The following is a 9,862-nucleotide window of genomic DNA, read 5'->3' as shown; positions in this document are numbered from 1 at the left end:
GATGATGATAACCAACGCCTGCCTATCTCAGGGTTTTTGAGAGAATTAAGGACGATAATTTATGTAGACCACGAGAGAGGCTTGTATCGCAGAGCATAGAACAAGGGCCAAGCACCTGCTCAGAAAATGTCTGTTGAATGAAAGGATCTATAAATTACCCACGTGGATTGACTAAGCTCAATATTCTTAAATTAAGCACTTAAATAAAGGGGTTGGCCTCTCCTTATCTGGTTCCAGGGGCTGCCAGCCTCCTGTTTGCTCACTTTTCTTACAGGGTGGGAAGGACAGCGGAAGAGCTGGGTTGAGTCTCAGGCTTGCATCTGAACAGGATGGATTTTGCATACTAACCTTCTGCAGTCCCCGCCTTGGATCAGAAGCTCAGATCCTTCAGTCACCATCTCCCCCCACCCTCAACCCCAGCTCCATTCAATGGAGCACGATTTGCTCTCTGCTGTCTCCCATGACATGGTTTTATCAGGGAGTAGGGGTTGATTCCTATACAATGCCTTACTTCTAAGACCACCTCAGAGGGAAGAGGGTGTAATTACTCCTGGCTCTGTGCTATATTTTACTTTGGGAGACAAAGTTTAATAACACGTAGGAATTAGAACAATTTTTTTTCCAGGTCAGGTTCTGCGGATCAGCGCAAAGTTTTCTCTGATTCATCATGTCCTCTAAATCAGAAGGACCCAATGTGCGTTTTACTTTCTCTTTCTTCTAAGAAGAGAGAGATCATCCTAAACAAAGTCGGTGACCCAAGCTCTCCTGCTTCCCTCCTCCCATCAGGTAAATAACACAGATAAATCCCGAGGCTCCATGTAGCTCAGGCTCAATGCAGCGTCTCACCCAGAGACACCCTCAGCCAATTGTTAAGTGAATTGAACAAGGAGGCCCCCAGACTGAGGTGGCTCTAATGCCAGGGTGACCCATGGAAGCCAATCAAACCTAAGCCTGTAAATGCCTCAAGGTTACAAAATCAAAACCCAAGGACAATCAATCACAAACATTGGCTACAGCCAATCAAAAATTTCCCTGCTTTGCTTCTGCCTTTTGCAAGTGTCTCCCTTAGCTCCTGTCTCTTCCTGTTAGGCGCTGCCTGATTCGAATTAATTTTTGCTCAAATAAACTCTTAAAATTTTAATATGCCTCAGTTTATCTTCTAACACAATCCAGAGGAAATGAACAATACTTCATTTCTCTCTTGGTCTCTCAATGGAATGCTGAAGAAGAGAATCCACTTTATTTATTTGTCCTTTTGAAAGAGGATCTAAGACACCGTTGAATGTAAGTCATAAGATGAATTGCTATTTTTTTATAGCACCAAGAAAGAAATAACTTTTCCAATTTAACTAAGTTCTACAATCAATTGTAAACTGCATCCTTATTTCGGAGTTGTTAAAATGTGGGAAAAAAATGCATGTCTTAGATTGAGGGCAAAATAGTAGTACATATTATAGCAACAAAGAAAAAAACAAAAACAGGCATGAAAGATCTTATGACCAAGAATCTCTTGCTTGGCCTTTCATATCTCTAGTCCCGCATGCCAGAGATAAACCATCAATTCTTGTGGTTTCATCTCTATCACTAAATAATCTCTTCATCTTTTATTGCTTATCAGCTTTGCTTAAGATATATAATATTTTTAAATTTGAATGAACCATATATTACAGACAGAGCTTCAGCTCCCCACCCCCTCACATCTTCCTCTTGCCTTCCTAGAGGCAATCATTGTCTTGAATTAGGTGGGTATTACTCTCATATATTATTTTTATGTTTCTATTATACACGTTTGTATCCATAACAAAATACCGATCGTTGATGAGGAATATTCTTAAAACACGAAGACATCTGAAGATCCTCTGAATACTCTCAATATCTTTATAGAGATGGCAGCTGCTTTCCCTCACCCCTTATATCTTTGCCTCCTCCTTAATTCCCCCCTCCCCTTTCTTCCTGACACTCAACTTGCCCGAATTCTGTATTTCCTCTCTTGGCTTATTACATAGAGCAGGATCAGCAGGCTGCTTCTGTAAAGGGCTAGAAATGAACCGCTGTGGGCTTGCATACCACACGTCCCCTGTCACACCACTTCGCTCTGCCATTGTGGCTGAGCAGCCTGGACAGGAAGCAAGTTAGTGCACGTGACTATGTTCCAATATACCTTTATGTATGGACCTTGAAATTTGAATTTCATATAATTGTCATGGGTCAGGCGATCGCATTCTTCTGTGATTTTATTTCCACCATTTAAACATTTAAAAACCATTCTTAGCTCGTGGACTGTACAAAAAACAGGCAGAGGGCTGTATTTGGTCCATGGGCTGTAGTTTGGCAACTTCGGATAGAGATTAATTTAGCTTCTCAGATGTTGCTAGCATTCTTTCTGCTTTACCCATTATCCTAAATTGTTCCCAGTGACGAAGAGATGCAGGCTGAGATTGCAGGAAAGGATCCTCCCCTCTCAGCATGGGGGGGGGTCATAGCAGTACTCATCCATTTGTAACATTGTGTCTGCTCACACACACGCACACACACACACCACACACACGCACACACACGCACACACACACACACATGCACACACGCACACACGCACACACACTCACACGCACACACGCGCACACACACGCGCACACACACCAGTCAGGTACCTGAAGTAACTTTGCTAATAGACCCAAAATTAGTTAATATCCTACAGGGCAGCAATTCTTGAACTTTTTGGTCCCAGGATGCCTTTACACTCTTAAAAATTATTGAGGACCTCACGAGCTTTTGTTTATGTGGGTTATATCGAGCAATATTTGCCATATTAGAAATTAAAACCGAGAACATTTTAAACATATGCGTCAACAAGTACACATTCCATTAACTGTTAGAGCAATGATAGCAGCATCACAAGTCATGTAGTTTCTGGAAAGCTCTACTCTATGCTTGTGAGAAAGTAAGTGAACATTAGGCAAATGATTCCTTAAAATTATTATGAAAATAGTTTTGACGTAACAGACTCCCTGAAAGCATCCTGGGCACCACTGCTATTGGGCAATAAAATGTAATGGCTGGGGTTATTTTTTTTCCTCCCGGGTAGAAATTAATTATATCTCTACCAGGTAAAATTCGTTTTCATTGCCACGGACAAGAATCATTTGCATTACTCTGAGTTTCCTACAACTGTCCCCTCTATATGACTCTAAAACAGCCTAGTTGATTAAAATCTGTCAAAAGTGCTCACCCTGGTTGGAGCAGATAATCCCCCGAGATCTACTGGTTAATACCCAGAAATCCATTGAAAGGACGCCAGGTACTTGACTTTGCTCATTTCCAAGTCTTTGTAAATTTCCCTGACACAGGGGAGCCTTCCTCTGGTCTCCCTGGTGACAGGACGGGCTGGTTCTCTCTGTTCTTTTTCTGGTCTGTTGTTACGGCAGAAGCTCCATGTACGGCTTCCCTTGGGTCCGTCCCTTTGGCTTGAAAGAGCTCATTGAGGAAGTAAAAAAGTACAGTAAAAATGCCATCAGAATCCTAATTATCCTCATGGCAATGCAGAAAAGAAAAGGCATAAGATAAACATACTGTGATTTGCTCTTGCTACTGCACGATTCCCGGAAAGGCCCCGCTGAAGCCTGAAATTCCAGGAATTGTGGTGTTTTCAGCATGGCAGACGCAGCAGTCAGGAAGCTGGGGGCCTGAGACGGCATTAGCCAAACCACAAAATCGAGGCCACACCAAGTGTACGTCATTTCTGCTTGAGTCTCATCCTGATAAGGAAATTACTCCTTGTGCTCCAGTCAGAAGGCAAAAGGAAATATCTTGGTCATGAGGCCAGGGTCATGGTTGTGAAGAGAAGTCTAAATCCTGTGGGGACAGGCAGGGGAGCATCTTGATGACTCCAGCTGGAATCGTCTAGAAGGTTGGTGTAAAGGGGACGAGGGGGCAGGGAAATCAGCAAGGAGCTGTGGGGTGCGGGGGCTACCTAGATGGGTTGGCTAGCAAGTCCTTGCATGTGCTAGGATTGCCTTTGGCTACAAATGCTACAAAACCCTCCATAGTGGTTTAAACAAATGAAGGATTCTTGGTGAAATAGAACAAGAGCTCCACCTTCCTTCTCGCATAGACCTACACGCTCACACTGTCACCTCATAGGTGCATAGTGGCTGCTGTATCCCCTGCAGTCTTCCAGTAGGGAAAAAAGGGGGGAAGAGCAACACACACACAAGCACACATGCGCACACACGTGCACACATACACACCACACATGCACACACACGCATACACACACATGTCCATGCACATACACACACTCTTATGCATACACGTGCATACATACACACACACACACACACACACATATGCACATATGCACGCATGACTTCTAGAAAGGAAAAGATTCCCAGGGAATCTGCTACCTCTCACAGGCCAGAACTGTGTCCATAGCTCTTCAGGCCGGTGGCAAATAAGTTGTTTTAGCTTTTCAGCCTCTGTAATAGAGGAAGACAAGGAGAAACTGGCTATACATAGCCTTTGGGTAGAAAATTCACAGTGTCTACTCCAAACCCCTTGTGAACAGACTTGGTACAAAACTCCAGGTAAGGAACCAGGTGGGGAAGGGGAGGTCCTTAGCATGGTCCACAGGTTCCTGCCTCTCCGTCCTTGTCAGGGCCCCTGCCTCTTCTGCCCGACCCCATGTCCCTTCATAGGTGAAGACATACCTTCTAGTTGTTTTACTTCCAGTTTTCTGAATGCACCCCATTGTTTCATGCCTCCACGATGTCGCTCATGTTTTTCCCTGTGTCCAGGAGGCCCGACCACAACCCACTCTCTCCGTTTACATGGTGCCCATGCTTTGTGCTAGCCCTGCGGAACACACAACAAACAAGCTCATTAGAGGCACTGTCCTCGTGGAACATGGCGTTTAGCCCTCCTTTGACTTGGGTCGTTCCAAGGACAGAGCCCATTTCTGATTGGCTGTGAGCAGCCTATGGCAGTAAATGTTAAAATGTCCATTCTATTTTATTTTATTTTTTTAAAGATTTTATTGGGGAAGGGGAACAGGACTTTATTGGGGAACAGTGTGTACTTCCAGGACTTTTTCCAAGTCAAGTTATTGTCCTTTCAATCTTAGTTGTGGAGGGTGCCGTTCAGCTTCAAGTTGTTGTCCTTTCAGTCTTAGTTGTGGAGGGCGCAGCTCAGCTCCAGGTCCAGTTACCATTGTTAGTTACAGGGGTGCAGCCCACCATCCCTTGCGGGAGTCAAACCGGCAACCTTGAGGTTGAGAGTCTGCACTCCAACCAACTGAGCCATCCGGGAGCTCAGCAGCAGCTCAGCTCAAGGTGCCGTGTTCAATCTTAGTTGCAGGGGCGGAGCCCACCATCCCTTGCAGGAGTCTAGGAGTCAAATCAGGAGTTGAGGAGTCAAACTGGCAACCTTGTGGTTGAGAGCCCACTGGCCCACGTGGGAATCGAACCGGCAGCCTTCGGCGTTAGGAGTGCAGAGCTCCAACCACCTGAGCCACCGGGTCATTGCCATGGCTGGCAATGAAAGGCTCCAGCTTAGTTCTGTCTCCTCGAGACATTGGGCCGTGTGACTTTCCATGACTTACAGCACTGCAAAATGGGGACAAAATACCTACTTCAAAGAATTGGTGGAAAGATAAAAAAACAACACACATTATAGATATCACTTATGGAGCATTTACCATGTGCTAGGATCTCTGCTCAGCCCTTTCCACACATTATTCCACGGAGAAAGACAGCAACGCAGAATGAAATGTATTATTATCCCCACTTTTCTGATGGAGACAGAGAGGCTGAATAACTTGCCCCAGGTTGTGCAAATGGTCAGGCCTGGTTCTAACTCAGAGTTGGCTCCAAAGCCTGCTTTTAAATGGCTCTACAATGGTTCTACAATGAAGCCCTGTAAATACAAAGGGCCGTGAAATGTTAATCCAGGTGCCCAGCATAGGTGAGTGAGTGAATCCATGACCAGACACATCGTTTCCATCTTTTATAATATCTCCTCCCACCTCATGTCTAGCAGAGTGCCAGACACATACCAGGCAGGCGGTGTTTATTCCTAAATAACCACCAAATGAATGAGTGGGCTTATGCACTCTGCATCCTTCTATTACTGTATATACCCTGCTCATTCATCCCATGATGCTTACTAGGTGTCTCCTGGCTGCAGGTACTGTTCTCGAGGTTAGGGACGAGCCCAGAGGAAGGGATAAAATAATTGCTCAGGAAATAGTCTGCTGAACTAAGATGAAGAGAACACAGAAGACTTTCTCCCAACAGACATCGCACACTGGAATCCTAGCCCAGCTCCTGAGATCGGCTGACGCTTTTGGAAAAACAAACCAGCCACCTGTCTCGTTGCTCCTGTCATTCGATGCGCCATTTCTTCCTCTGCTCTTGTCCCTGCTGGAGAAGAACGTCGGCAGGCAGAAAGGAACGCCCCTATGCAGACAGTGTCTCCTCCCCTTTCTTGAAGCCTCTGCTCAGATTATGGTCTCCAGCGGGTGGTACTGCAGTCAGTCGCCTGGGAGTTGATTGTGATGTTACTCTGGGAAGATTAAAGACCCGGGAGGGGACTGAGTTGGGAGAAGAGGTGAACACTGGGCTGCAGAGAGGCTGCTCTCTGACAAAGACCTGGGGAAACCATTTACAACATCACAATCCATTTGAAGGGGGGGTTGTCCATTTAATTTATGCCCCTTAAAATTCCTGTGAGATCTTAGACAAGTTGCTCCAACTCTCCAGGCCTCCGTTTGCTCATCTTTCAAATGGGATAACAACTCTTGCCCTAGCTTTCTGCCTGCCTTCCACTCTTGGAACAGAAGCTCTCTTGCTTGGCACCTTTGACTTTCCATGATGGTCCTCTTCATCCTGAAGGCCGTGGCTTAAAAGTCACCTCCTCAGAGCGGCCTGTCTAAAGTAGACTTGCCCTACTTAATTGCCCAGTTACTCTCCATCAGATGACACGGATTATCATATTTTTTACCTTTGAAATTATTTTCTTCATTTATCTACAAACATGTTCATTATTTATCCTCGCCCCCTACAATATAAGCTCCATAAACTGTTTTGTCACTGCTACGTCCCCAGGGCCTGGCCTAGGGCCCAGAACATAGTAAACACTCAATAAATATTTGTTGGGTGGATCCATAATAGGCAGTTGGTAAATTAGGTTATTTCTAGTGGTACCGATATCATCATTTAGAGAGGGACAGAGATCTGGCCTGGGAGATGGCAGACATCTGGTACCCGAGTGCTATCATCATCTGCCACAGAAGGACATTCAGCTAGTGCATCAACAAATATGTCTTCATTCTCTGGGCAGCGGAAGGGCCAGGGATGAAACAGCATGGGCCAAGGGAATAAGTCACGTCAGCAGGAGGCAGGGTCTGGTCTAGCGGATTGGCCCTCTCAAGCCACGTGGAGGACCGGGTGTCTGAGATCTAGACAAGGAGAGAGATTTGCTTCCAAATGGATTCATTTGTGGGAGTGGAAAATGAGCTTCACAGGTGCAGCAGGCCTGGTTTGAGCCTTAGCTCTACCACTTAGGAGCTGTGTGGCCCTCGCCAGTAACTTCACCTCCTCAGGCCTCATGTTTCCTTCTTTATGAAGCTGGGATATACTCGTGGTGAGGTAAATGTAGCAGTCATAGACATAAAGCTGTTTGTAAAATGAGAGATTTTCTCCTCTCCCACCTCCTTCTCCTTCTCATCCTTTCTCCATCTCATCTTCTTCCTCTTCCTCCTCCCCCTCTCATGTATTATTATCTTCTAAGCCCAGACTTCCGCGATATAAAGTGAATAGCAGGTTTATGAAGACGAAAGGAGGGAAGGCTCTTCCTCTTTTCATCATGCTGCAGGATCGTGTCTCTCAATCACTTGGCATAGAGGCATGGACACCTGGATTTTTTTTGAGTCCCACACTAGATGGCCTGTCTAGAGATTTTGAAGGGATAGCCCTGGGACAAACATCTTGGACTAATTGCTTCTACTCCCTGGACCTTGTTTTCGTCTATCGGGGATGGCCCTGTAGTGACTATGCTGGGAAGCAGTCTGGAGCTGTAATGAGGCTCTGAGGGAAATGGTGCTGTGATGGATTAGTGATGTCTGCCACGAACCTGTCAGGGGCAGCGAGGGCACAGGTGCCCTGTCCTGGCCCTTCCTGGTCCAAAGTGCTGTTTCATATATCTCCTTGCAGTGATTCTCTAACTGAATTGTCACAGTGGGTCAACCCAGACATATATGCAGCCTAATATTTTGTCCATGTCAGAGGTGCAGAGAGAAGTATCATATGAGAGTACACCTGTTTTCCAGGACTTCAACCCTAGAGTTTAATAATTTGCTTCCTAACAGGCTTTGATAATCCATTAGGAATCAATCACATGTGAATTTAACTACGCTTTATGGGAAATGATTTAAAATTTCCACCTCAGCAGCTTCCTGGGGGAAATGAATTCTGTAAGTTTATTACCTGCTACATCATCTGGTGCTTCTTTTTAAAGCTCTGTTTAAAATATCCAAGTTACAGAAAAGATGGATGGGGGCGGGCCCCTGCCTCTAATCAGAAGTGACGAATGTGCCCACTGTCGCCTCTCAGCCTCTCCTGAATTCTGTGGATTTCATCTGTGCCCCCAGGGGATGAAGGGAATGGTTGTTCTGGTTGTCAGCCCACGGAGTGAAATAGCACCAATCCTTCAAAGCTTGGCTTAAATGCCACCTCCTCCAGGAAGCCCATTCTAACCTCCAAGGGTAAGAATTAATCTCTTCTTATTCTGAGCTTCCAAAGCACTTGGACCGTGTAACACTGTCTCTGCATAGAGAAAAAGTCATTATATAGTTTTAAGCACTTCCAAATTCTTTTGGACCCCAACATTTTATAACAATGATAATAATAATAATAGTAATAATAATGAACAATAATAGCTAATCCAGACTCTGCTATATGTCAGATATGATGCTTAGCATTTTATATACCTGGATTATCTCATCTTCATAGCAAACATTTGAGGGAGGCAATAGTATTTCCATTTAATAGGTGAAGAAACTGAGGCACTGAGAGGTGAAGTCATTTTCTCACATTTAAATGTGAGAAAACAGAAGCTCAGAGAAGGTATGTAAATAAACCTGGGTCATAAAGTCAACAAAAGGAAGAGCTGAGCCTTAGCGCCAAGCTGCCGTTATACCCAATTACCTCCATCTCTGTCCTCCTGTCTCTCCATCTCTCAGGAATATTTCGTATTGTACCATGTGTTACAATTAATTGCTATTTGCCCGTTTTTCTCAGTATGTTAGGAATTACTTGAGGTCAAGGCTGTGCTTAATTATTCTTGTACCTTCACAGATTGCCCTTCTGGAGCAGAGACAAGTACGGGTTCACCAATCCCTTTCCCTTTCCTATGGGCATGAGGTAGACTACGTTCATTGGCAGTATCCCGGTAGTCAAGTGAGCTGACGTGACTGAGGTGTGGCCAAGGAAAGAGGACAGAAGTGACTTGTCCACTTCCTGGCCTTGCTCCTAATTAAATAGCCACCCTGTGGTTCTCCATGCCCTCTCTCTTCCCAGCTGGATACAGAGGAAGACTCTGAAGGGGATGAGGGAGCCACAGATGGCAGGAGCCGGAGTCACCTATTGGTTACACGGAGCAGAGGTCAGTTCCCTTCTTATTCCTCTACAACCCACATGGCTTCTGATGAGAGTGAAAAATAAACTCTTATTGTGTTAGTTCTCATTAAGGTTTTGCGGTTGTTTGTTACAGCGGTTGGCCTACCCTGATTAATGAACCATCCTCACCAGCTCTCAGCATAATTAGCTAGCAGTCTGTATAAACAGAGCTTAAAATAGATATATGTGTG

The 9,862-nt window shown here is 45.1% G+C and overlaps 1 long non-coding RNA gene across 1 annotated transcript in view; it reads left to right on the top strand.

The window, feature by feature from the left end:
- Positions 1–9,574: 9,574 nt before the first annotated feature.
- The window catches only part of LOC109445769 (uncharacterized), a 132,183-nt gene continuing 131,895 nt past the window's right edge, over positions 9,575–9,862 (top strand). Inside the window, exon 1 of the long non-coding RNA XR_012494097.1 lies at positions 9,575–9,657. This is a non-coding gene — a long non-coding RNA (uncharacterized LOC109445769). The remainder of the gene's footprint in view (positions 9,658–9,862) is intronic.

Source organism: Rhinolophus sinicus, linkage group LG02 (genome assembly GCF_036562045.2).
Source record: "Rhinolophus sinicus isolate RSC01 linkage group LG02, ASM3656204v1, whole genome shotgun sequence".
In the NCBI taxonomy this organism is placed as follows: domain Eukaryota; kingdom Metazoa; phylum Chordata; class Mammalia; order Chiroptera; family Rhinolophidae; genus Rhinolophus; species Rhinolophus sinicus.
This window is presented reverse-complemented; position numbering and strand designations above follow the sequence as displayed.